General features: G+C 45.6%; 2 protein-coding genes across 2 annotated transcripts in view; one reads left to right on the top strand and one right to left on the bottom strand.

Moving 5' to 3' along the window:
- SERPINI1 (serpin family I member 1) overlaps positions 1-5,669 on the bottom strand; it is a 110,278-nt gene extending 104,609 nt beyond the window's left edge. The window contains exon 1 of the mRNA XM_082251291.1: positions 5,530-5,669. The gene's annotated coding sequence lies outside the window, so the exon portion shown is untranslated. The remainder of the gene's footprint in view (positions 1-5,529) is intronic.
- Positions 5,670-5,805: 136 nt separating this feature from the next.
- The window catches only part of PDCD10 (programmed cell death 10), a 73,605-nt gene continuing 54,949 nt past the window's right edge, over positions 5,806-24,461 (top strand). The window contains exon 1 of the mRNA XM_082251292.1: positions 5,806-6,043. The gene's annotated coding sequence lies outside the window, so the exon portion shown is untranslated. The remainder of the gene's footprint in view (positions 6,044-24,461) is intronic.

Raw genomic sequence — 24,461 nt, 5'->3', positions numbered from 1 at the left:
AAAGCTATTCACTGGAAAGACCAGTGGGCTGCTGCTTCTCCTCCCCCAGCTCCTATGCAGCTGAGGACAGAGGGTATGTGATCACTTATAAAGAAGGGGAACAAAAAAGGTAATAATAATGTTATATATATATATATATATATATATATATATATATATATAAAAACACACACACGTTTTCTCTTTCATTTCTATACTGAATATTATTTTTTAAAGGGTGAGGGTTTACAAATATTTTAAACTTTGTTTTATATTGTTACGGAAATCCAGTTTCCAGCTGTGTATTAATATTACCCAATGAACAGATTGTAAAGCTCCGCGGAGCTGGAGAACATGAAAAACAGAAAATAAATGACGGGAGACAGAACCTCTCAGAGAAGTCATTTTGAGCCATTCCGCCTGGTTCTATATTAAGAAAAAACTGATTTACGTTATAGACCTGTTTTTCAAGAAGAACAGGCTTTCTTTAGCAGGGAAATCAACTTTATTGAACAATGTTTCCCAAGTGCAGAAATCAGTACATTGTGAACAGGCAGCACAGTACACAGCACTAGGGTGCCTGGTTCAAATCTTGGCCAGAACACCATCTGCATGGAGTTTGCATGTCCTCCTTGTGTGTGTTCTGGTTTCCAAAGACATGCTTGTAGGTGAATTGGCCCTAATGTACAGTAAGTGTGTGCGAATTGGCTGGGCTTATGTGATCACATTCTACATGGTGGTCCCAAGCAAATGCAAATAGGGAGGGTCAAGGAAAGACTTGGTGACCAACTTTTCACAAAAAAATGTTGCCAAGAACATTCTATGAAAAAGTCTCTAAAGCAGGGGTGGGGAACCTTTTTTTCTGCCAAGGGCCATTTGGATTTTTGTAACATCATTCGGGGGCCGTACAAAATGTATGCATAAATGTAATAGGCATTGCTTTGCGGCAAAAAACGCTGTAAAAAATTGCGTACCTTTGAGGCCACAAAAGTGTGAAAGGGGCCTTCAGTAATCAAGGTATAGCGTGCCCCCTTTCAATGCAGACTGACCACAGGGTGCCCCCTTTCAATGCAGACTGACCACAGGGTGCCCCATTTCAATGCAGACTGACCACAGCGTGCCCCCTTTCAATGCAGACTGACCACAGCGTGCCCCCTTTCAATGCAGACTGACCACAGGGTGCCCCCTTTCAATGCAGACTGACCACAGGGTGCCCCCTTTCCATGCAGACTGACCACAGCGTGTCCCCTTTCAATGCAGACTGACCACAGCGTGCCCCCTTTAAATGCAGACTGACCACAGGGTGCCCCCTTTCAATGCAGACTGACCACAGGGTGCCCCCTTTCAATGCAGACTGACCACAGCGTGCCCCCTTTCAATGCAGACTGACCACAGCGTGCCCCCTTTCAATGCAGACTGACCACAGCGTGCCCCCTTTCAATGCAGACTGACCACAGCGTGCCCCCTTTCAATGCAGACTGACTGACCACAATGCAGAGTGAACAGCGTGCCAAGCCCCAGTGCACTTGACTTACCTGTTGTAGCGGCGGCTTCCTCTCTTCAGTCCCCGCGTCTCTTCGAGTCCTCCCGCGTCCCACCTCCTCCTCGGCCAATGGCATTGGCCAAGGAGGAGGAGGATCCGTGAGACAGTAGCGAATTTTAATTCGCTATTGTCACACAAATGGGCGGGCTCGAGGCGCACTGCTCTGCGCCACGGGTCCACCCTTTTCGGAGATTCACAGTGTCAGAACGGAGCCATCAGCTCCCTCTGACACAGCGGCACGGGGGGGCGGACAGAACGATTGTGCGGGCCGCATGCAGCCCGCGGGCCGGAGGTTCCCCACCCCTGCTCTAAAGTGTAGAGGCAGACATGCTGTGCAGACAGCTAGCGGAGAGTTGGATCCAAATGAACGCTCGACACACACAGCTTACATTCACTATGGCAAACTCCTCAATTTGGCTGCACCTTTAAACCTGCTAGGTACCATTACCTAAATGGGAAAATCCTTGTATGTTTTTAATGAGGACTGGCTTAAAAAAAAAAAAAAAAAAAAATCCACAATCAAACTGAGAACACATATCACCAATTGTCTGCTTCATACACGTACCTACTCTACCAAGCACAAACATTCATTTACATTCTCTCATTTTGGCAGCATTGGGTTTTTTTCCTTGCATCAGTGACTTAGAAAAGAAGTTACTCAATCCAGGGAAAATCTAGATTTACAAATTGAAGATATCCTTGTTTACAAAATATATTTATCCTTTATAAACAGGGTGTGTTTCTTCATAGAAACACAAAGTCCTCTTTTAGGCTCCGTTCACATCTAGGCGTTTTGGGGCGTTTTTCTGCTCTAGGATCAGCTCTCAAAACGCCCAACAAGACAAATCCTATTCATTTCAATGGCCCCTGTTCACATCTGAGCGTTTTGACGCTGTATACAAAACGCCCAACGCTCAAAAAAGTACATGAGCTTCTTTTTGGGCAGATTACAGGCGTTTTCCATTGATCTCTATTCAATCTAAAAACGCCTGCACAAAAATCGCGGTAAAAATCGCGGTAAAATCGCGGTAAAAAACGCCGCAAAAATCGCGGTAAAATCGCGGTAAAAAACGCGCGAAAAACGCTACGCTCAGGTGTGAATGTAGCCTTATGGGAATAGATTATACATACAGTGTGATAGATAGATATATATATATATATATATATATATATCTATCTAATATAAGAGATCAATATATGAAGATCTATGCCCATGACTGAGGACCAACTTTGTTTCTATATAAAAATAATTATATATATATATATATATATATATATATACACACACACACACACATATACATATACACACACACACACACACACACATATTTTATTATTATGCTGATGATGTCATAGAAACAAAGCTGGCCCTCCTGTATGGGCAAACATTTTGTAAATATATATATATATATATATATATATATATATATATATATATATATATATATATATATATATATATATATATATATATATATATATACATATTAAAATCTATACCCATACATGAGGACCAACTTTACTTTCTTTTTTTTCAGAAGTAAAGTTGGTGGCCATTTATGGGCACAGATTTAACACCTAATTGCTTATTGACTGAGTCATTTATTAGACAGGGATCAGTTTTATCCGAGGGGAAAATTAACTCTTCTTTTTAGACGTATATTTGGACTACTGAATAGAGACATGAAGGGTCACTAGAGTTTTATTTTTTTAATTCTTTTTTGCGCTTAAAGCAGCATTCAACCCAAAAGCAAACATTTACTATATTGCAGCTTCCCAGTTCTTAGATGCGTTGGCTGCATTTGTTTTCTTTTTTTAGGCTTTCTTCTCTTTATTTTCCCCTGGTGATGTAGCCAGTAAGAGTCCATTCACACTAATACGACTTGGTCAGACTGACAAGTCGTGCACTGTCGCGGTCCATAGTGTAGTACAGGAACGGTTCTAATAGCAGCGACACAAGTCGCTCCGACTTAGAAAAAGGGTCCTGTACTACTTCGGGGCGACCTGGAGCGACTTGCATAGACATTCATTTTATGAAGTCCGTGCAAGTTGTGCCGAAGTTGCGCTGCACGCGATTTCACAGGTCGCCCCCTAAGTCGTGCCGCTTCAGTGTGAATGGACTGTTAGTTTGTTTTTCATCATAACAAGCTGCGCTGCAGATGTAGCAGTTACGGGGATGAGAGAAACTATTTACCATTGGCAGGCGTGTTTACAATGATCATCTTTTATTTATGGTATGTAAAACCTTTTTCTCTAAAAAGGAAAATAACTGTCCACTAACTGCTTATAAAGTGTGAGCTAGAGCTTGGCTTCAATGTGTTAGTGTATTTCAATCCGCTAGCACATCTAGGGCAGCCTATGCATGATTCATTTTTGTTTTTTTTGTTTATGTTCAAATAGCGGGCTAAATGGAAAAAAATGACCAGATTCCCCCATCCACACATTGGAGGAAGGGAGAATGCTCCCTGGTGAATCACTGTATTCTAACAGTGGGAAGACTTCCTCCGCCATCAGAATACACTAATCAGTGCTGCAGGCTATAGCCAGCAGTGCTGATCACACAGGGAAAACCTAAGGGTCCTTTCACACGGCCGCTCCATGTGTCCGCAAATCATCCTATTTTTTTGCGGATGATTTGCGGACATAATGTAAGTGAATGGCACTGCGAATGTCAGCGGAATACCATCCGCTGACATCCGATTTTCCTCCTTTCAGTTCTGTTCCGTTTTTTCGAATGGAACAGAACCCCATTTTTTCTTCTGTGTAAAAAACGGAAAGGAAGGAAAATCGGATGTCAGCGGTGTCATCCGCTGACATCCGCAGTGCCATATACTTACATTATGTCCGCATATCATCCGCAAACGGATAGGATGATATGCGGGCACACGGAGCGGATGACACAAATGTCATCCGCTCCGTGAAAAAAAAAAGTCCCGCAGCGGACTAAAGCAGCGGAGCGGCCGTGTGAAAGGACCCTAAGGCCCCTTTCACACAGGCGGACCGTTCAGATCCGCCTGTCAGTTTTTTTGGCGGATCTGAACGGTCCCCCCATGTATCTCTATGGGGCATCGGATGTCAGCGGAGACATGTCCACTGACATCCGATCCGTCAAATCTGGACGGATGGAAACCCTGGAAATCTGGATCGGATGAGAACGGGCCGATGGTCCGCTCCCATCTGATTTCCCCCATAGAGATGCATGGGCATGGGAAACTGACAGCTGTGTCTCCGCACACAGAGCGGAGACACAGCTGTCATCCTCCTGCTCAGCGGGGGATCGGCGGATCGATCCCCGCTGAGAAAAACGGACTCCGTCTGACGGACTGAGTGTGTGAAAGGAGCCTAACAGAGCAGCTTTACAGATGTTGATCAGTAGATTGACTTGTCTACAACCACAGTGCTCAAACCTGAACTGAAAAGTGGCTGATCCCTGCTGAACTGGCTAATTTACGGCCAATTTAACACTACCCAGACTGAAAAATACTGCTGTGCCTCCTGTGCTTCTTCCTACAGAGTGCGGCCACAGGGGGTGTGTTACTGGCCAGATCACCAGGTGAAAACAGAGGGAAGAAAGACTAAAAAAAAAGAAAACAAATGCAGCCACCACATCTCTGGATTGGTAAGCTGCAATATATTCCATTTTTGGATGTGTGGTGAATTCTGCTTTGGGTGTATAGTTGTGAATGAAAGTTGTTGTGTACTAGGTGTAGTAGTAGAGGAATATAGTAGATAGTATAGTGGTGTGGGGCCTATGGTAGTAGGTGCCAGTGTCAGGTATGTGGTCAGTGATTTGCCAGCTATGTAGGATGTGGAGGTGAGATGAGTAAATGGAGATGTAGAACACTAGCGCACAGGTCGTGCTGTTGCAAGGCTTGTGATGTGATCACCATGGAAACCAGGGTAGTAATGAAGACGGATGGGTCAGTATATAGAGATGACAGGTGTATATGGCGCCCCCTCCCCTCCTATAGTTCATCAGTTAGTACCCGCTCAGCAGTACATACCCTAGCTCCTGCAGATGCTGTGCCGCCTCCTCCTCCCTCCAGCTGACTGCAGGCTCAGCCTCCCTGCCTCAGCACTGCTTTTCCCATAGAGCCCACATGTTGCCATCCGTTGGCCAATCCTCTGCCAGCCGCCCACACCCCCGCCGCCTATTGGCCGCCAGCTCCGCTCTATCTCTCTGACTTCCGCTCCCTATTTGACAAGCCGCATGTTTGTTATGACAGGCGGAGGCCGCGCATAGACTCTCGGGAAGTGTAGTTCCTAGGCCCGAACGCAGTGGCGCTCTTCAGCCCGCAGACGACTACACATCCCGCCGTCCCTGCCGCCGTCTCCTCCGTATGTGGTAGGCACGCCCCCTCGAAAGGTAAACTCGGCCGACTAATTCCGGGCAACGCCTTACTTCTTCTTCAGGACGGCGGACACTTCCTAGAGCGGACTTCCGGTGCCAGGGGAAGCGAGAGCGGAGCCGGAGGACTAAGCCGGGGGGGGTCGCCGAGCCCGCTGGCCGGATCACAGGTACGAGGCTCCCCTCTGACCATTGCACTGGCCGCTGCTGGCTAATTCTAATCCTGCCCAGGCCTGGAGATGTCTGCTAATCCCTGCCGGCCTCACCGCAACCCGGCCTTTACTCCAATGCCTGGCAACACTACAGTCCTTCCTGACATAGGCCAGGCCTCACTGTATCACCGCACACCACAGCCAGGATAGCGACACCATACCTATCTACCCTCAGCCTCTGCTGGCTACTCCAGGGAGGATAGACTGGAGGAATAAGACAGAGGGGGGGAGGGAGTAAAGCCTGGGGGAATAAGACTGAGGGGGAAAGGGGGTACAGCCTGGAGGACTAAGACATGAGGGGGGTACAGCCTGGAGGACTAAGACATGAGGGGGGTACAGCCTGGAGGACTAAGACATGAGGGGGGTACAGCCTGGAGGACTAAGACGTGAGGGGGGTACAGCATGGAGAACTAAGACATGAGGGGGGTACAGCCTGGAGGACTAAGACATGAGGGGGGTACAGCCTGGAGGACTAAGACATGAGGGGGGTACAGCCTGGAGGACTAAGACATGAGGGGGGTACAGCCTGGAGGACTAAGACGTGAGGGGGGTACAGCATGGAGAACTAAGACATGAGGGGGGTACAGCCTGGAGGACTAAGACATGAGGGGGGTACAGCCTGGAGGACTAAGACATGAGGGGGGTACAGCCTGGAGGACTAAGACATGAGGGGGGTACAGCCTGGAGGACTAAGACATGAGGGGGGTACAGCCTGGAGGACTAAGACATGAGGGGGGTACAGCCTGGAGGACTAAGACATGAGGGGGGTACAGCCTGGAGGACTAAGACATGAGGGGTTACAGCCTGGAGGACTAAGATATGAGGGGGGTACAGCCTGGAGGACTAAGATATGAGGGGGGTACAGCCTGGAGGACTAAGATATGAGGGGGGTACAGCCTGGAGGACTAAGATATGAGGGGGGTACAGCCTGGAGGACTAAGACATGATGGGGGGGTACAGCCTGGAGGACTAAGACATGATGGGGGGGTACAGCCTGGAGGACTAAGACATGATGGGGGGGGGGTACAGCCTGGAGGACTAAGACATGATGGGGGGGGGGTACAGCCTGGAGGACTAAGACATGATGGGGGGGTACAGCCTGGAGGACTAAGACATGATGGGGGGGGGGGGTACAGCCTGGAGGACTAAGACATGATGGGGGGGGGGGTACAGCCTGGAGGACTAAGACATGATGGGGGGGGGTACAGCCTGGAGGACTAAGACATGATGGGGGGGGTACAGCCTGGAGGACTAAGACATGATGGGGGGGGGGTACAGCCTGGAGGACTAAGACATGATGGGGGGGGGGTACAGCCTGGAGGACTAAGACATGATGGGGGGGGTACAGCCTGGAGGACTAAGACATGATGGGAGGTACAGCCTGGAGGACTAAGACGTGAGGGGGGTACAGCCTGGAGGACTAAGACGTGAGGGGGGTACAGCCTGGAGGACTAAGACGTGAGGGGGGTACAGCCTGGAGGACTAAGACATGAGGGGGTTACAGCTTGGAGGACTAAGACATGAGGGGGGTACAGCCTGGAGGAGAGAGGCTGGGGGAATAAGACAGGGGAGAGAGAGGCCGGGGGAATAAGACTGGAAGAGGGGCCGGGGGAATAAGACGGGAGGAGGGGAAGAGGGGCCGGGGGAATAAGACGGGAGGAGGGGAAGAGGGGATGGGGGGGAGGGGCCAGGGGACTAAGACGGGAGGGGGGGAATAAGACGGGGGGGAGGGGGAACAGGGGCTGGGGGACTAACACGGGGGGAGGGGAAGAGGGGACGGGGGACTAAGATGGAAGAGGGGCAGGGGGACTAGGGAGGGGGGAAGAGGGGCCGGGGGACTAGGGAGGGGGGGGAAGAGGGGCCGGGGGACTAAGACGGAAGGGGGGGAAAGAGGGGCCACGGGAATAAGACGGAAGGAGGAGGGGGGGAGAGAGGCGGGGGGAATAGGACGGGAGGGGAAGGGGGAGAGAGGCAGGTATCTAGAATAGGTGAGGAGAAGCTGGGGGAATAAACCGGAGGCTGGAGGAAAAGCCAGTGGGGAGGGGGGGGGTTAGGCCTCTGTTTACTTAATGCTGCGTAGATCCAGAGGCTACCTACCCTGAACATCTGGTTTTCACTCCATGGAGGATATAAACTCCGCCTACCTGCTATGGGCTTCTATTGTTTTTTCATGATTACACTGCACAGAGGATAGACCCCACTGCCTTCCCTGGGCCTCTGTTTACTCCATGGAGCAAAGCTACAGAGGCTACCTACCCTGAGCATTGTATCCCCTCCATGGAGCAGACACGGCATATCTGACCTGGGCTTCTGGTGGTCACCCACTCCTGCTTGTAAAGACCTAAATCTGCCTGTCCTGGGCCTCTAATGGTTCTTCAGTCCAAGGAGAATGGAGGATAGACATATATTCTACCTGTCTTGGCTTTTGGTACTCATCCACTGGATAGACACACAGCCTATATGCTTGGGATTTTGGTATTCACTCCAAGCTGGATATGCAGGGCCTACCTGCCCACAGGCTTCTGGTGGATTTCAGGCAGAATAGATACAGAGGCTACCTGCTAGTATCCACTCCATGGAAGATAGCCACAAAGCCTTCCTGCCCTGGGCTTCTGCTCACTCCATAGAGCATAGATGCACAGCCTACCTACCCTGAGCTTCTGTTGTTCAATCTGCAGTTGGGGGGGGGGGGGGGGGGAGAGCAGTTTCTCAATGCTGGATTGAGACAGAGGCTACTTACCCTGAACTTTCGCCTATCTGCCATGGGCTTCTGGTGCTCACTTATTGGAGGATAGATACAGAGGCTACCTAACCTGGGCTTTTGGTGTCTACTCCATGCAGGGGAGGGGCTTGATGGGACTTGCTGCAGTTGCCCCCTCTCTGCATGGAGGATAGACACACAGCTTACCTGCCTTGGGCTTCTGGTGGTTTCTCACTCCTGGTCAAATAAACAACCTCTACCTGCCCACCTACCTGTTTCTGCTTTTTTTTTTTTGCGTTCCATGGAGGATAGACATAAATTCTTTTGTTCATGGCTTGGAGGATATAGCAAGACAAAAAATTGGGACTTTAAAGGCAATCACAAAGAGTAAAACGTATACATTTATTTATAACAGGATAAAATGGATCATGAGATCAATCTATACAAAAGATAAGAACAGACAACATTTTACAATAGTGTAAAAACATTGATAAAGTTGCATGGATATGAAGCCATGTGTATAACATTAAATTGCACATATACTGTGAGGGTATATGATGAAAGATGAGGAAATCCTCCAACCCGACGCGTTTCAGGCGAGTGCCTTTCTTCAGGGGTATACAGATGGAGAGTATTGATTTCCAAGTAGCTGTAGAAGGCGACAAGGGAGTCACAGCAGATTAAATACAAAGGAGTAGCTGTAGGATGGTGTATGTAGATGGAGCTTGACTGCCAAGAGACGCGGGAGGAGTCCCGCACTTTCCCCCCTCACGAGTTTCAGAGAGAATGCCAATGGAGTAGGCCGATGTGGCATCCAGATCTGTATGAGTGGGCCGGAGGAGGTAATGCTCCAGAGGTTTTCCATAAAGTTCCAACGGGGTCTTGTAAGGTTCCAATGAGATCCAAGGGTCAAGGTGTATCAACACAGAGGAGGGCTGTAGAGACAGATGGTCCTCCCAGAGGTCATATAGCGGTGGATGGGCCCAAATGCCAGATCTGGGTAGAGATGCAATAGAATGTCCCAATGGCTAACAGCGGCGGGCTTGGAAGATAGATACAGCCTACACACTTGGGCTTTTGATATTCACTCCAGGCTGCACTTAAGGTCTACCACAAGGCTTCTGGTGGACCTCAGGCAGGATAGATACAGAGGCTACCAGCGCTGGGCTTTTGGTGGTTTTCCACTCCATGGAGGATAGATGTGCAATCTACTTGACCTGGATTTGTTGTAACCTACTCCTGGTAGTGAAGACGCACACACTACATGCCTGGGCTTCTAGTTGTCATCCACACCAGCTAGACTAAAACAGTCTACCTACCTGGTGTATATGCTACTGATGGGAAAAGGTATTCAGCAGTTTATTTTTTACTAAAACTATTGCATTTCCATGTTCTGTGTACTGTGGGAGACCAGATCTAGTAAATGCCGGCTCCTGGGTTTAGTAAAACGTTGTCCACCCACTGTTTTAAATCAGGGGTGTATAATTAATGGGGAATTCAGGTGCCAGCAGGATTTTTGTTTTTAGGAGAAATCTACATGAACTGCAAGAAAAGAAGCAGAAAGGTTAGGCCCCAGCTGTCATTTTGTTAAGGATCATTGGCTGCCTGGCTCCTGGGATTTGTCCGGCTTTGCTTTATATGTCCCTATTCCTGCTAATCTGTGTGAATGTTCAGGTCAGATCATTGCAAACTCACTGGTGCCTAGGCCAAGAGATAGGTAAGAGAAATGCGTGACAGGAGGGTTGATGCAGCATTTTTGTATGAGGGCCTTGTAGAGTTAAGGTTATGGTGGATTAAGTAGAGTTAGTAGTTGTTTGACTTTAGAATGCCTTTGTGGTTTATGGATACCATTAGCTGTCAACTGATTTACTTGTTGACTGGAGTCGGTGATTAAAGAAAACCAGTTATGACTGGACTTCTCTCCCTAATTTTCACATTATCATAAATAAGCTAGCTTATGTAGGATTTACATTTTTATTTTATTTATGTTTACTCTGTTTGAAGGAAATCAAAGAAGGACTAGTACAGGGGTAGACAACCTTATGGAGGTGGAGATCTACTTGAACAACATGAGAGAAGTCAAAGATAACGAGCACAGTGTCGCCTCCTCACAGCTTAAGTTAAACCTTTCATTGCCATACTATCTTTTTGCAATTGCGTGCATTGCACAGCACTCCTGGGTTTAAATCAGGTGGTGAGGAGACAACCTATTGCCTCACCACCTGTCCAACACAATTGGATTGCTTTTCAGAGGCGCTCCAGTGCCTACTGCACTTGTGAATGAGCTCTTAGTTGCATTCGGCAGCGGCACCCTTAGGGCTCGTTCACATGTAAAGTTGGATCGGTGGTAAAACTTTGCAGTTGGGTTGTGGTTTTACTGCCCCCAAACCTTGCCCCCTTTAGCTGCTGATGAGGCAGCAGCCAAAGGTGTACACATGCTGCAGCAGGAATTAAGCCCCCGTTGCTTTTGGTGGGTGCTACCGCTTGCCAATCGGCACCTATTCAAGTAAATGGGGCCACTCTAAATTGGAATATCATCAAAAAATTAATTTATTTTAAGAAATTAAACTTATTGTAAAGTCTTGTTTAAAAAACAAAAAAACCTAATGTAATTATACTTACCTGCTCTATGCAATTCGGTTTTGCCCCGAACAGCCCGTATCCTCCCCTTCTCAGGTCCCTTCCTCCTGTTGAGTGTCCCCACAGGAAGCAGCTTGTTGAGGGGTCACAGTTCCCTGTGTGCATCCTCTCTTCTGATTGGCTGAATGATTTTGATAGCAGCAGGAACCAATCGTACCGCACTGTTCTCTCGGCCAATGAGGGGAGTCCCAGGCAGCTTAGACACTCCTGCTACATCGCTGGATAAAGATGGGCTCAGGTAAGTATTAGGGGGCTGAGGGGGGCTGAGGGGAGCTGCTGCACACAGGTTTTTTTTTTTTTTTATCCCAATGCATTAAGATAAAATAAAAAATAAAAATCTGCCTTTGCAATTACCCTAATTTAAAAAGTGAAACTCGTATATTTTATATAGATGTGTTACACGTAGAGTGATATATTTCATGCTTTTCTTTCTTTTAAAGCGGAGTTCCGGCCACGAAAAAGTTTTTTCAATAAAAATACCCCCGGGACAGTCAGGGCTAGTAAATTCCACAATGGATATCCTCTGTACTGTCCCGGGTCACACTTACCTTTTTAGAAGAAATACTTACCTTTTAAAATTTCTTCTCCAGCACTGCCATCTCCGGTGCGGGCGCGTCATCCCTCCACAGTTCCTGGGCATGCCCAGAAGCTGTTTAGAAGGGAATGACACGTCCGCACCGGAACTGACGAGCGGGGCCGGTGCAGGCGCATTGATTCCTGGGAGCGATGAAGTTCAGCTCCCAGGAATCAATGCAAAGAGGAAGTGACGGAGCGGGCCGTGGCCACAGAGGGAGGAAGTGGAAGAAAGGTGAGTATATTTTTCTTCAATAACAAGGTAAGTAAACAAAAAAAAAAAAATTGTAACTATCCATTTATTTTTCAGGTGACGAAAAGCAAGCAGATGGCCCAAAATCCACTATGCCGATTTTGTGGCCAGAACTCCGCATGGGTTACTGTATCAATGCAGCATGGCATTGATGTAATTAGCTTGTGGCACTGCTGAGGTGTTATGGAAGCCCAGGTTGCTGTAATAGCAGCCTTCAGCTGGTCTGCATTGTTGGGTCTGGTGTAGAGCTGCACGATTAATCGGAACAGAATCGAGATCGCGATTCACTCCCCCTGACAATCTTAACATGACACTTGCTCGATTCTTTACATAGCTATGAGGGAGCAGCTGTCAAAAAAAAAAAAAAAAAAAAAGAGCCTCCCGCAAAAGCCTATCAGCATTAGTCTCCCACTGAACTGCAAACACAAATGCCGGAGGAAGGAAGTTTAACCTCTTAAAGACTAAACCTTTTTCCTACACTTGTTGCTTGCAAGTTAAATCAGTTTATTTTTCCTAGAAAAGTAGTTAGAACCCCCAAACATTTATATATTTTTTTTTTTTTAGCAGAGACCCTGCAGAATAAAATGGTGATTGTTGTAAATTTTTATGTCACACTGTATTTGCGCAGCAGTCTTTCAAACGCAATTAATACACTTTAATTAATAAAAAAAATAAAACAAAACCGTAAAGTTATCCCAATTTTTTTTATAATGTAAAAGATGTTACACAGAGAATCGTGATCTTTATTCCAAGCAAAAAAATCGTGATTCTAATTTTGGCCAGAATCGTGCAGCTCTAGTCTGGTGTATCTCCCTCTCGACAATACCCCACAGATTCTCTATGGGGATTGACTGGCCAGCAAACTTGCCTGACCTAAACAGTGATACTATGATCAATAAACCAGGTGTTGGTACTTTTGGCAGTGTGGGCAGGTGCTAAGTCCCGCTGGAAAATAATCTTTATATCATCGCATCTCCATAAAGCTGGTCAGCAGGGGGAAGCATGAAGTGCTGCCAAAAGTACCAATACCTGGTTTAACGGCCATGGTATGTGCTTTATTGGCCAGCAAACTCACCTGATCTAAACCCCATACAGAATCTGTGGGGTATTATGAAGAGAAAGATGAGACGCCAGACCCAACAAAACAGACAAGCTGAAGGCCGCTATCACAGCAACCTAGATGTCCATAACACCTCAGCAGTGCCAGAGGCCAATCACCTCCATACCGCCCCACATTAATTCATGCAAAAGGAGCCCTGACCAAGTATTGAGTGCATACAATACTGTACATGGACATGCTTTTTGGAAGCCAACATTTCTGTTTTAAAAATCCTTTTTTTTTTTTTTTAATTGGTTTTATGTTATATTCAACTTTTCTGAGATACAGAATTTTGGGTTGTCACTAGCTGTAGGTCATAATCATCAGAATAAAAAAAAAATGCTTGAAATGTATCCCTCTGTGTATAACGCATCTATATAAAATAGAAGAGTTTCACTTATTGAATTACTGAAATTACCTTTTTTTTTTTTTTTTTTTTTTTTTTGAAGATATTCTAATTTTATGAGATACACCTGTACTTCCTTGGCTTCATATGCTGGAAGGCCAGTCTGGGAACCACAGCAATGCAGATTGTACAATCCTTTTAGAGAAAGATGTACATGAACATCAAATACACTGCTCAAAAAAATGAAAGGAACAGTTTGAAAATACATCAGATCTTAACGGGGAAAAATATCATGCTGTATATCTATACTGACGAAAGGTTGCCACAATATTTGAGGGAAATTAAAATGATTAACCTACAGAGGGCTGAATTCAAAGACACCTCAAAAATCAAAGTGAAAAAATGATGCAGCAGGCTAGTCCATTTTGCTGAAATTTTATTGCAGCAACTCCGACTTGTACTCGGTAGTTTGACCCCCAAATGCTTGTATGCATGCCTGACAATGCCGGGTCATGCTCCTAATGAGATGACAGATTGTGTCCTGGGGTTATTTCATCCCAGATCTGGACCAGGGCATTACTGAGCTCCTGAAAAGACTGAGGTGCACACACCTGGCGGCGTAGGATGGACCAAAACACAATGTCCCAGAAGTGTTCTATTGGATTTAGGTCAGGTGAGAGCGGGGGCTATTCAGTGGTGTCAATTCCTTCATCGTCCAGGAACTGGCTGCATACTCGCACATGAGGCCAAGCATTGTCGTGCACTAGAAGGAACCCAGGACCCACTGCACAAGCATAGGTTTCAGACAGTGGGTCCAAGGATTTCATCCTGATACCTAATGGCAGTCAGGGTACCATTGTCTAGCCTGTAGAGATCACTGACCCACCACCAAACCTGTCATGTTGAATGAGTATACAGGCAGCATAATATTCTTCATGGCTTCTCCAGACCCTTTCACGTCTGTCACATGTGCTCGGGGTGAACCTGCTCTTATCTGCGAAAAGCACAGGGCGCCAGTGGCGGACCTGCCAATTCTGGTGTTTAATGGCAAATGCCATTTGAGCGCCACGGTGGCGGGCAGTGAGCACAGGGCCCACTAGAGGATGTCTGGCCCTCAGCCACCCTCATAAAGTCTGTTTCTGACTGGTCAGAGACATTCACACCAGTAGCCTGCTGGAGGTCATTTTGTAGGGCTCTGGCAGTGCTCATCCTGTTCCTCCTTGATCAAAGGAGGAGATATCGGTCTTGCTGATGGGTTAAGGACCTTCTACGACCCTGTCCAGCTCTCTTAGAGTAGCTACTTGTCTCCTGGAATCACCTCCATGCTCTGGAGACTGTGCTGGGAGACACAGCAAACCACCTGGCAATGGCATGTATTGATGTGCCATCCTGGAGGAGTTGTCTGTGCAACCTCTTTAGGGTCCCGGTATCCCCTTATGCAACCAGGAGTGACACTGACCCTAGCCTAATGCAAAACTAGTGAAAACAGAAAAGATGAGTTGGGAATAAAATCTTACTGGCCTCCACCTGTAAAACCATTCCTGTTTTGGAGGTTGTCTCATTGTTGCCCATCTAGTGCACATAGTGTTAATTCATTAACACCAAACCAGCTGAAACTGATTAGCAACCCCTTCTGCTACTTAACCAGGGCTTGACAAACCCCAGGCACCAGGTCGCATTGGCGGCTAGAATTAGCAGCCTAACGACTGGGCTACACTGCAGCAGGTGTCTTGTCCCCAAGCGGCCTGCGGGTGCGTGAACTAAGATGCTGCACCGGCCGGTAATTTAACCACTTTAGCCCCGCTTACATTGAGGCTACTGCGGCAAAGTGCCGCGATCCCGTCCAGCGACGTAGACCTACGTCGCTGGACTCCGCCCCTTGTGGGCGGCGCTCGCGCCGCCGGAGGCTCGCTCCCACTGTGTTCATTCACAGCGGGAGTCGGGCCAGCGGAGGAGCAGCGGCGATTGCCGCTGCTCTGCCCCGATCGTCGGGGATCGAGTCTGGAGATCCGCCCGCTGTGTGTAAACACAGCGGGCGGATCTCCATAGTGACAGGGACTGACAGATCGGAGTGTTCAGCATAGCTGGACATCCGATCTGTCCTTCTGTCACACAGTCACCTCCCCCCCCACACGTCAGTAAGCACCAGGCATACATTAACCCCTCCCTCTCCAATAAAATTAACCCCTTCCCTGCCAGTGTCATTTTTACAGTAACAGTGCATATATATAGCACTGCTTACTGTAGTAATGTCACTGGTACCCCCAAAAGTGTCAAAAATGTCAGTCAAGGGTCCGATCTGTCCGCCGCAATGTCGCAGTCCCGCAAAAAAATCGCAGATCACCGCCATTACGCGTTAAAAAAAAAAAACACCAAAAATGACAGAAATCTTTCCCTTAGTTAGTAAACGCAATAACTTTTGCGCAAACCAATCAAAATACGCTTATTGCGATTTTTTTTTTTTTTTTTTTTTTTTTTTTTTTTTTACTAAACATAGGTAGCATAAAACAAATTGGCCAAAAATTTAAAAAATTTTGATTTTTACATTTTTTTGGGGGGGAATTTCATATAAAAAAATGTGAAAAATATTGTTATTTTTTCAACATAAACGCTCTTTTTTTGTTTATAGCGCAAAAAGTAAAAATCGCACAGGTGATCAAATACCACCAAAAGAAAGTTCTGTTTGTGGGAAAAAAAGGACGTAAATTTCGTTTGGGTACGGCGCCGCACGACCGCGCAATTGTCAGTTAAAGTCGCACAGCGCCGAATCGCAAAAAGTGGCCTGGACGGAAGACAGCAAAATCCTCCGGTGGTAAAGTGGTTAAGCCGCGGCGTTGCGTCCTGCTGTAGGGAGATGATTACATCGGGGAACTGGCACCCTCCTGTGGTGGACAGGGCTTCAACAAGCAGTCACTGGCATCACTGAGGGTTTCCCCTGCCTGTTCTCACTGCTCAGAGAAGAGGTTGAAGATGTTGAGGGCTTGATCTGGCGGCCTGTTCTTACCGGTGAGTAGACAGTGTGGGACAGCTGGTCGGAACAGCCTCAGTTCCATTAACAACCCCACAAAGCTGGAAACCGTTTTTTTATTTGTTTTTTTCCATTAAAATTCTTTATTTTTTTATTCTCTCCCTGTCATGCCACACAGCCGAAGGCACCTTTCACACGGGATGTCGGATCAGGTCTGCCTGTCAGTCTTTCAGGTGAACCTGATCTAACCTTAGTCTCCTCTATGGAGTGGCGGATGTCCACCGCCATCCGATACTTTCGGCCAAAAACAGACAGATGGTGGTCCTACTTTTCATACGTCCGTTGGGCCGGATTGAAATGGGACAGGCAGTTCATTTCCATCCAACTGCCCCATAGAGGAGAGCGGGACTGTGTCCATATTTGCTCTGCATTTTGGAGCGGACAAGACCTGTCATCTGCATGCTCAGCGGGGATTAGAAATCCCCGCTGAACAAGCGGATTCTGTTTAGCGGAGGTGCACGTGTGAAAGGGACCAGATAAATATCCCAGGAGTTTACTTGACTTGATGCTATAATCTGAATAAAAAGTGTTGCTTTGAGTAATTAACAAAATGCGGACTGCAGTGTGGAGCCTGCAGTTTTGCTATGGAGTGCCCTTTGAATGACTAAGCGAATCTAACCACATGAAACGCGTCAACTGTGTCTGTCCTCTGTCTCTAACATTTTTGAACATGATGGATTTTTGAATTTTCAATAAATATATTTTATTAATTTTCACCTTCAAGTCGGAGTGCGGTTCTCTACTTCTAACTACACAGCCCTCTGAATGTTGCTGCGGAGGACCCTGTGATTTGAAAGAGAAGCTGGACACATCGCTTACCAGGCTGTCCTCGTCCTCATGTGTTTTTTCTCTCCCCCACCACTGCTTTCCTTAGTCCCATCATACATTTTTTGTTTCTCCCTCGCTATTCTGTACTCTAAGTATTCTATACTTGGATCAGCTCTACACCTATTGGCTTGTTTGTGCTGATTGAATGCTGGTTTTCCATCATGACTGTTCCTGCTGAATGTTTTTTTTGGTCCATATATATCCTGCTTTAGGCCCCATTCACGCAAGGGAGTCCGTCGGCGGACTCCGTTTTATCTCAGCGGGGGATCGATCCGCTGATCCCCCCACTAAGCACACAGCTGTCAGGTCCCCGCTGTTCTCTATGGGGGAATCGGATGGGAACGGACCGCCTGTCCGTTCTCATCCCATCCACTGAATGGATGGAAAATAGGGTTTCCATCCATCCAGATTTGATGGATCAGATCGATGTCAGCGGACATGTTTCCGGTGACATCTGATGCCCCATAAAGATGCATGAGGCATCCGTTCAGATCCGCCTGAAAAACTTACAGGCGGATCTGAACGGTCCGCTAGTGTGAAAGGGGCCTTACGCTCTCTAGTGTTGACCTCTCTTCTGTAAATGGTGCTTATCAGTTACTTTGATGCATCGTGTCTGTGCAGGTACTTGGCACATTGCAAGTGTTCGTGATGTCTAGTGCGCAGTGGCAACTGTTTTTTTTTTTTTTTTTTTTTTTTTTACATTTTTCTTTCCCACACACCAGTACCAAAGTGTAGTCAGGACTGTTATCTGCACACTCAGACCAGTTATCAGAGCTTTGTGACAGGACCGTTCTAAACACCTAATACGCTAAAGATAACTATACTCTGCTCATGGTCATAGTCTAGAAACTTTCTCCTTGATTCTCAGTTCACACTGATGTGATGCGGGAAACCCTGCAATTCAGTGCAACATTTGCTAGTTTCTCCTGCTCCAGTCCTCGGCTCTCCTGAATCTCTGCCACTTGGTCTTCGCTCTCTCTGGTCCCTGCTCCCCTTCCGCTATAGTGTTCACATGTTGCACACCACGTGTGCCCTTCTGCTAGTTATCTGCTCTGGACCCCGCTCACTTTCCTGCTACTCCTCGCTGCACACCAGATGTGACTTTTTTTTTTTTTTTTTTTTTTTTATTGAAGTTTTGTATTTAACCATACAAAAATAGGAAAAGGTAACACACTGATAGTCATGCCAAACTCCAATAGCAATCTGTCATTGATTCATTCTAAAGCCTCGTACACACGATCAGATTATCAAATGATCTGTCGTCCGTTTTTTTTTTTTTTGTTTTTTTTGCATGCTAGTCTGATGTGGAAAGTGAAGAGGTTACTTTCATACGAAAATTCCCGTACGACAGAATTCTACTTCAGAAGTGATGTCATGTGTTGAATTGTTTTGTATGTGTTCTTTGGTTTCTGAGCATGCCTAGTCTTGCTCTTAAGATTTTTTTAGACGAAAACTGTACTAATTAAGCGAAAATTGGACGTTGTGTTTTAATTACAATAAAAATTTTATAGCCTGCACATCCAGTTTTTGTCATCCGAAAATCCGTAATCGGCTGTCGAAAGCACCATACTAACAATCTGAAAATCGGCAGATTGTTCGTCGGACGAAATTTCCCTTCCGATTTTTCTTAGTGTGTACGGGCCTTAACCACTTACCGCAAAGTGACGTAGCCCTACGTCGGCAAACTTTGCGGTAGTATACCGGGATGATGCCTCTAGCTAGAGACACCATCCCGGTACCGTGGTTTAGAGCCAACGGTAGGCTTTCCGTCGGTAGCCGCTCGATCGTTACCCGGGTGAGCGGGAGGGGACGCCCCCTCCAGAGCACCCAGCCGGCGCGATCGCCGGCTGGATGGAGTCCCAATCAAAGCCGGAAACGGCTTGGATCGGGTCTCCGGTGACGTAACCCGGAGGCGGCATCCATGACGTCACTTCCGGGTTACTGTGCTGCAAAAGGCGTCAAATTTAAAAAAATGGCTGTATGCAAAAACGCAGTTTTCGGCGTTTTGCATACATGGAAGTGTAGTGGAGGGGTCTAGGGTCTTTTAGACTCTCGATCCCTCCATAAAGAGTACCTGTCACTGCATATTGGTGTCACAAGGGATGTTTACATTGCTTGTGACAGCAATAAAAGTGATCAGATTTTTTTTTGTAAAAAAACCTGTAATAAAGTTAAAAAAAATAAATAAATAAAATAGGAAAAAAAAAATTTTTTAGCTCGTGCATAAAAAAAACGTATGCAGAAGTCGAACCGTGAATGAAATCGCTGTTCAAACCACACGTGAGGTATCGCAGCGAATCGCCAGAGCGTGAGCAATAATTAAAAAAAAAAAAAAAAGAGCTACACTCTAAACAGGTAACCGTTAAAAAAATTTAAAGCGTCGGGGGGGGGGGGGGGGGGGCGCAATTTTAAACCGTAACCTGTTGGGTATCTATTTACTCGGCATGACATCATCTTTCACAATATACAAAAAAATGGGCTAACTTTACTGTTTAGTATTTTTTAAATGCAGTGAAATGTGATTTTTCTAAATTTTTCAAAAAAAATTGCGTTTTAAAGACCACTGCGCAAATACCGCGTGACAAAAAATATTGCAATGACCGACATTTTATTCTCCAGAGTCTTTGTTAAAAAAAATATATATATATAATGTTTGGTCGTTCTAAGTAGTTTTCTAGGAAAAAATACTGATTTTTAACTTGTAAACAAAAAGTGTCCGAAATAGGGCTGGGGCTTAAGTGGTTAAGAATACCCTTGGGTACCAAATAAAACTGAACTGCAAGAAAGTTCAGATATCCAAAAATGTGAATATTACATGAGAATCAGATGGTGACTTCTACACCAGACACATCCAGAATATATACACATGAACCAGTAGTGACAGCTGATTGACGTCTTTGTTTCACTTGTTGTTCCCAGTGCATCCTGGGATATTTTCATACCTGCAAAGCGAAGCTAAAGCTGAATAAAAGCCTCTCCAAAAGCTTCAGGTGCTGCTAGCCAACTTTGTCATAGACTTCTATGGAGGTTTTGGAGAGGCTTTGAAGCACCAAGAAAGCGACATGGGGTATCCTTTTTGAAGCAAAGCAGACCCAACATGTAAACGGGACTGTAAGCTTTCCATTTTATTTAGTGCCCGGTGCTTTTTTTTGGCATTTAGAGTGTTTTAAAAAAGTGTGTCCAATGCAACATTTTGAAATGAGCATAAACCAGCCCTAATGATTATAATTTTGCGTTCCTTTTAAAGGTCAGGACTAGGATATTTTTATGCTGCAGTATTCATTGCTATTTTGGTTACCTCAAATAGACTGACTCTGCCATAGCTGACAAATGATTAGGTGGCCCCTGGCATAAATTTGCTCCTTTTACAGGGGGTCCCCGGGTTAAAAACACGATGGGGACTGTAGGGTTTTTCTTAAGTTGGAACAGGTAAATTTTTTTAAGTTTAGCTCCAGCCAAAAGAATCCATTTTTTTTACGTTTTTTTTTGATAGTATAGGGAAGGGTTAACACCCCTGTACCATTTTGTTTTGCTCAATAGCAAATTATAGGAAGGCGCCTGGCCCTTTTTAAAGATATATCTGAACCTGCTGCCCTTTTAATTGTGAAAACAATATAAAATATGGGACGTAGATAAAAAAGGCGCTGGTGATCTTTTATATTACTGGAATAAAACTTATTCAGGGTATCACGTGTATTAAGTTATGTATTAATAGTGTTAAAAATTCTTAATACTGAATAAATTAATATAGTTAAATGTTATAAATATATTTTAAAGTGCACAACTCAAAATTAAAAAAATTATTTCTATTGCTTATTACTAAATAAATATATATATAAATAAATATATATAATATACATGCAACAAGCAAATCAATTATATAAATATATATAGTATTCCGTGCAACAGGCAAAATTTTTGAGTTGTGCACTTTAAAATATATTTATAACATTTAACTATATTAATTTATTCAGTATTAAGAATTTTTAACACTATTAATACATAACTTAATACACGTGATACCCTGAATAAGTTTTATTCCAGTAATATAAAAGATCACCAGCGCCTTTTTTTACCTACGTCCCACATTTTGTTTTGCTGTCTGTACCCCTGTTCAGAAGATTTCACCTGACTTTCTGTCCCTATGAGAATTTGATTTTTTAAATGTTGGGTTGTTGTGGAAACAAGGATTGGTGATAAAGCTTCAGTGAAGACCCCTTTTTCCCATGATACCTCTTACAGGAGTGAATTTCCCTTCCACCGGGGGAAGATACGATTAGACCAGAGCAGCTTGAAAATAGATTTAGGTATAGAGATTATTCTTTCACAGGAAGGCCAGAATAGGTGTTAGATTGGGGGGGGGGGGCATATTTAGAGTAGATGGGTTTTTCCTTGAATTCTACTTTAGGAAGTGGGTGGGTTTGGATTATTTTTGGTAAATAACGATAATGCGACTTTAAATCTTGTTTATTTTGGTTTATGTCACACTGATATGCTCAGAGCCTTCAGAAAGTGTTCCTGAAGTTTGATTTTTAGGGCTCATATAGACAGAAGTGGAAGATAAAGCAAATGAATAGGACATGTTCCTTTTTAGATGTTATGCACTGTGCTGCTCAGTTAAACATATGCACACAGACTGCTGCTTGCCTGCTCCTGGCTGTGTTTAGTGCAGTCTGATGCAAGCTCTTGGATGGCCACCGTCAAAAGGGGACATTGCAGGGGAGATGGGCCATAGGAGCTAATGGAGGAAGGAGGGAGTGTTAGACAATGGTTGGTAATGCTTGGTAGCGGTGACATCACCCATTAGCTCCTATGGCCCATCTCCCCTGCAGCTGCTGGCTGGCTGACAGAGGGCAGCTGAATCGTGTAACTAGACCAGAGCAACCTGTAAATAGTTAAAGGGAGTTGTAAAGTCAGGAAGGTGTGTTTTTTTTTTTTTTTTTTTTTTTTTATCTTAATGCATTCTATGCATTAAGATAAAAAGCCTTCTGTGTGTAGCAGCACCCCTAATACTTACCTGAGCCCTATCTCTATCCAGGGATGTCCACAAGTCCCTCGGTTGTCCTGGGACTCCCCCTCCTGATTGCCTGAGATGCAGCGTTTGCTCCTGTTGGCTGTCAATCAAAGTCTGTGAGCCAAAGTCTGTGAGCCAATCAGGAGAGAGAGGGGGTGGAGCCGAACAGCAGCTCCATGTCTGAATGGACACACGGAGCTGCAGCTCGGCTCGGGTCCCCCATAGCAAGCTGCTTGCTGTGGGGGCAATCCACTGGAGGGAGGGACCAGGAGCAGCAAAGAAAAGGAGGTTCTGGACTGCTCTGTGCAAAACCAACTGCACAGAGGAGATAAGTAGAACATGTTTGTTTTAATAAAAAACAAAAAGAGACTTTACAGTCACTTTAAAGCGGAGTTCCACCCTAATTTTAAACTTGACACCATACATAGCATTAACACATTCTAAAAAGGAATTGGATAAATTTTTTTTTTTTTTTTTTTTACTTTTTAATGAAAAATACCTTCCCTTCCTTCCGCTTCCTCCTTATGCGGCGGCCGACGTAATTTCCTCCTTTGCATTGACTCCTGGGAGATGAGTGCCATCAATTCCAGGAGTCAATGCACCTGCACCGGTGTCCCTCGTCACTTCCGGTGCAGGCAAGTCATTCCCTGCTGAATGATTGAGAACAGCTTCTGGTCATGCGCAGAACCAGCTGTGGGATTACGCACCTGCCCCGGAAGTGACGAGGTATAGCTTTCTCGGACTCCGAAATCCAGAAAAAGGGACACTGCGGCTTCAGCTGCCCACACCGCAGATGACAGCGCTGGACAAGACCTTCACAAGGTAATTCATCCTGCAGGTACAGGGGACAGGTTAGAGAATATCATTTTTTAAATGCACAAACAATGACTATTCTAGGGGTATTTTTGGTTAAAAAAACATTTGGCCGGAAATCCGCTTTAAGTATACAGATCTTTTTTACATAGGTTAGTCAGAATAGGTCTTAGGTTGAGGGGGGAGCATTTATAAGAGTCCTTCTTGAAATTCAACTTTAATGGCCCCGTAATTTTATTTTTATTTTTTTTTTTTTCTGCCTCCTAGTGATGTCCCTTTTGATCCCCTGAACCTTTCTGTTCCCCACTCCCCTCCATTTGTTTGGAATGCGCAGTGCACATTAGTTATGGTAATGTGCACTGCTCTATGCTCACTACAAATCTCAGTCTTCTGTCCTGGGGCCAATCCTGTTTAATTTATTCATAAATGATCTAGAGGAGGGGATATCTAGTACAATCTCAGTATTTGCAGATGATACTAAACTAGGCATGCCAATATCTTCTATGCAGGATGTGGAAACCTTACAAGCAGACCTGAACAAAATAACGGGGTGGGCAACTACATGGCAGATGAGGTTTAATGTTGAAAAATGTAAAGTAATGCACTTGGGGGCCAGAAACCAGAAAGCAAGCTACTCACTAGGGGGGAACCTCTGGGTGAATCTAAGATGGAAAAGGACCTGGGGGTACTGGTAGACAACAGGCTTGGCAGTGGCATGCAATGCCAAGCTGCTGCAAGCAAAGCCAACAGAATACTGGGATGTATAAAAAGGGGATTCACTCCAGAAATAAAGAGGTTATTCTCCCACTCTACAAGACTCTGGTCCGACCACATCTGGAGTATGCCGTCCAGTTCTGGGCACCGGTCCTCAGGAAGGATGTGCTGGAACTGGAGAGAGTCCAGAGAAGGGCAACAAAAATGATTAGGGGAATGGAGGACATCAGCTATGAGGAAAGACTACAAGCACTGAACTTATTCTCTCTGGAGAAGAGACGATTGAGGGGGGGGGGGGGGGGTATGATATCAATGTACAAATACTGTACTGGCGACCCTAGTGTAAGGAACAAACTATTCCGAGAAA

This window comes from Pelophylax lessonae, assembly GCF_965119305.1.
Source record: "Pelophylax lessonae genome assembly, chromosome: 3".
NCBI classification, from domain to species: domain Eukaryota; kingdom Metazoa; phylum Chordata; class Amphibia; order Anura; family Ranidae; genus Pelophylax; species Pelophylax lessonae.
The sequence above is the reverse complement of the archived record's forward strand: the minus strand, read 5'-3'. Positions and strand labels throughout refer to the sequence as shown.